Source organism: Tachysurus vachellii, chromosome 15 (assembly GCF_030014155.1).
Source record: "Tachysurus vachellii isolate PV-2020 chromosome 15, HZAU_Pvac_v1, whole genome shotgun sequence".
Lineage (NCBI taxonomy): Eukaryota > Metazoa > Chordata > Actinopteri > Siluriformes > Bagridae > Tachysurus > Tachysurus vachellii.
The window spans coordinates 2166337-2170563 of record NC_083474.1 but is presented as its reverse complement, the minus strand read 5'-3'; the positions used below and the strand labels follow the sequence as shown (position 1 = coordinate 2170563).

The 4227-nt window shown below is 39.9% G+C and overlaps 1 long non-coding RNA gene across 1 annotated transcript in view; it reads left to right on the top strand.

Moving 5' to 3' along the window:
* The window catches only part of LOC132857752 (uncharacterized), a 16162-nt gene extending 14352 nt beyond the window's left edge, over window positions 1-1810 (top strand). Inside the window, exon 2 of the long non-coding RNA XR_009649604.1 lies at window positions 1688-1810. This is a non-coding gene — a long non-coding RNA (uncharacterized LOC132857752). The remainder of the gene's footprint in view (window positions 1-1687) is intronic.
* The last annotated feature ends 2417 nt before the right edge of the window (window positions 1811-4227 follow it).

Sequence of the window (4227 nt, the reverse complement as noted above, 5' to 3'; positions counted from 1 at the left end):
GCCCTCTGTGAGCTTGTGTATGTGGAAGAGGGTCAACAGCCTACCTACAGACCATTACCTACAGCTGACATTTTCTATATATTTATAAGAACACATTTGAATACACTGGAACTGTGTGTTTGTGTGTGTGTGTGTGTGTTTGTGTGTGTGTGTGTGTGTGTGTGTGTGTGTGTGTGTGTGTTTGTGTGTTTTTTTTTTTTTTTTTGCTGCAGGCTTCCTTTTTTTTGTATTCTGTAGTGTTTTTTTTCTCCTGAGGAAAATAACTTGCACTGAAACAAGGTTCACTAAAACATCCTTTAAAAAAAAATCTTGTTCATGTTGCCGTGTTATTGCATGATGCTGTAATTCCTTTAGGAACGCTGGAGGAAAATAAATCTCGCATCATGAGCTTACATCAGTAGTGAGAGTTTAGGGGGAAAGAACCCTAATTTGTGCATGTTGTCAGCTCTGTCTGGAATTTTAATAGTTGTTGCGTCTTTTAACTGAATTTTTGCTTGGTGTCGTTCTGTTGAATTATTTTGTGTTGGAGACAGAGAATAAATTTTGTCCACCATTAAAGTGTCTGGAAAACATGCAGGCACTCAAGCAACTGCTAAATGAAGACGATTTTCACACAATAACAGGTTTATTTCCTTTGAGAATGTGGATGCTCTTCGTGCACGTCAGAAGCTTGTCAGTTTTTATTAGGATGCGTCTGAGTGGTAGATACAATTACTGGCTGGACACGCTTTGAGTTTTCTGCATCAGTCTGAGGTAAATATTTCAGCACCAAACAGCCAAAAGTTTGGAAAACACTCCGAAAAAAAAAGTCAACTGTTCGCTCGCACCAAATAGAATTTATTACTCTCTTTTTGTATTTTTTTTTCACACACTTTAATTAAATTATTAAAATACATCTTTTTTTTCAGACTCGATTTCTCTTTATCCTGAAGGTTAATGAATGGAGTTAGTTTGTAGTCTTTTTATTGACCCACTTTTATTGAGTCCAAGTAAAAGAAAAATGGTATGGCATTGTTTTTATATTAAGCTTGTTAGAAAACTTGATGCGGATGATATTAACATTTTATTTGGTTTAGAAAGGAGAGACGTGAAGGTTTTTCAGATGCCGTAGAGGACGTTGCTAATAAAATGCTCAAAACCTTTGAGAGAAAAGGAGTTCATCGATGCTGAGATCCTACACCGCTGTGATGTTTGGCTTTCATGTAACTCTTGTATTTACATTTTTTTTTTTTTTCTCTCTCTATTTAGTTTCTACTAAACAACATGTTGAAATACCTTCTTAAACATCCGCAACAACCTCATTATAAACTCTTCACTTGTCAAGCTGTGTATAGTGTCAATAGTTACAAGACCCCATACGCTCCCAATGTACAATTTCCAAGCCTGTGATTCAGCCAAATCGAAAGCCGCCATCTTGACCGAGTTCTGCTCAAGTTTCAGATTCAACCTCGTGCATGTGCTTTAGAAGCTAAGATGTTTGGCTCTACTGCCAAAATAGTAGCACTATGAATGGATTCAAATATGACACATGGAAAATTTCTTAAACTTCTTACAGTACTTTCCACCATACGGCGTCACCAGCCGAGTGTGTAACTTTTTTTTTTGATTAAATACTTTAAATTATGTCCAGGGGAAAAAGTAAATCTATATCTCAAGTGTTCTCTCATCTGTAACTTTTACCTTTCAGACATTCAAGGACGACTGGAAGACTTTCTTGTCTAGACAGCACTGCGTTCGATCAGCTGTCTCCAGCTTACCGGCACAGTATGGGGGTTCAAGGACTGGTGGACGTTCCCTGGAGAGTCTTTACTTCGTCTACACAAAGAACATTCCTTCTGGATCAAGACAGGATGGAGATATGAAGGGCATGAAAAACTTTAGTGACTGGTATTGGTAATGTTTTTCAATGAATGAAAATTTGAAGGACTCCTGATCTTCCTGAGCGGTATAAAGCTTTTCTCAGCAACTAGAACTACTGGCTAGCCAGTGATCCATGGAAGTAGAAATAGAACTGGATGTAGAAGATCTGGTGGGAAAACATTCATCTCTCTGATATTTAATCATACTGGTGCTTGTAACTTCTTAATGGATTTTATGGCGATTATGGGTCTAGAAATGTTCCCCGTGCCTTTGGAGGTACACAAGAACCACAACACCACAGTTCTTCCACAGTCAGGGTTTTTTCTTTATACAAACGTCCTTTCTGCACTTCTGGCTCGAGTGTAGATTCCCCTCCTGGCCATAGAACCCAGTTCTTGTGCTCAAATTCTTGGCACTTACAGTCGTTTTGTCTTAAAAGAAAGAACATTCTTTTTTCTGCCACACTGTCTGAATAGTTTGGCATGAAGTTTCTGTAGATTGGGACATTTGATCCTACATTCTGAAATCTGTGGTTCTCAAGTTGGGATCCATTGTGCCAGAGTCAGAGTCAATATTGTTGCAGAGTCAATATGGAAAGTTCCAAATGTGGGAGACCTTCCTATACTTTTACTGTCCTATACATGATTTATGACAATGTTGATGAATGACTAAACGTATTTTTCATAATTTTATGCACTGCGTAACAACTCTCTCACTCTCTCACTCATTTTCTACCGCTTATCCGAACTACCTCGGGTCACAGGGATCTCGGGCGTCATCGGGCATCAAGGCAGGATACACCCTGGACGGAGTGCCAACCCATCGCAGGGCACACACACACACTCATTCACTCACGCAATCACACACTACGGACAATTTTCCAGAGATGCCAATCAACCTACCATGCATGTCTTTGGACCGGGGGAGGAAACCGGAGTACCCGGAGGAAACCCCCGAGGCACGGGGAGAACATGCAAACTCCACACACACACAAGGCAGAGGCGGGAATCGAACCCCCAACCCTGGAGGTGTGAGGCGAACGTGCTAACCACTAAGCCACCGTGCCCCCCTGCGTAACAAATGTACAGTAGAAATGTTGAGACGTTCTGCATCTCCGACTCTCCTCTGTTTACTGTGACTTAGGCAGCTGGAGGCAGCGAGTGCATTGCTGCTTGTTAGAGTGATTTATGTAGTCTAGAGCACCGGGAAGGTGAACATCAGGATAAATGGACAGAAAGTGCAGACATGGCAGGTACAAAAATATTTATGCAGAGATTCGTACTGTATCGCTGTATGCAAAGGGTCAAAACCTGGCTGGGGTTTAAGGTTATATTGAACAATTGAAGCAATAAATTGACAACTTTCAAAAAAGCTGAGGCTAAATGGTGACCTGAGCACTTAAAAGTACCAGAATAGATGCCGCTAATATAGAGAGGTGTCCCATTCTCTTTGAGCATGTTGCGTTAGCATGAATCTCATGTTTACCATTAATTTCAAACTAACCATTTTAGGTAAAATGAAATCAAGAGCATGGAATTGTTTGAAGGACGACTTGATGCTCTTAAAATAAAACCTCCACCTTGAAGCCCGTGAAAAATTTATTTTTGTAATTTCATATTTTCCTGTCAGAAGTTAGCGGTTTTGTGTTGGTCAGATTATCGCTAGCAAAGTTACAATGTAAGGGGGGAAATATCAAAGTGTTTGCCTTTTAGCTCTCATGCTAACAAGCGTCCAGTTACATTTGGCATCATGTTAATGAGAAATCCAGTGTAAGACATAGCGGAGACAGTTGAACATGTTGGACTTAAAAGACTGTTGTAGAATGCAGCACAGCTATGCTACTATACGATCTACAAGATGAGGCAATGCTATTAGCATGAAAGCTCTGTAGTGTTAAGATGGGGTCAGATGAGCTGGATCAACTAAAGAACTAAAGTGCCACTGCATTGCTGTCCATCAGCAGACAGTTAGCAGGTAGTTAAATGGCATTATGGGTTATGTAGGAACCCGTATTTCCAGATAGACCATACCATAGAGCATCATAGCTAAACAATTCGCTATGGTGCTCTAAAGCTAAACAATTATTCTTTTATCAGTAAAAAAAATGTCAAGTATTTTAGTCTCAGGTACTGAAGACAAGCTATTGTGTAATGCCTTTTTAAAACAGTATGCAGTGTGAGGAGATTTGACCTGATTTTGTAGCGTGTGTGTGTGACACCTCAGGGAAACTAGGAAAAGCTAACACTGCATCACACACATAAATCTATCTAACACTGTCAGACATACTCACACACTTTTTGCTTTGAGGTGTTAGTAGTTGCCAGCTGTGTACACTTAAAATTGCTAATTTTGGTATGAACTACTGTA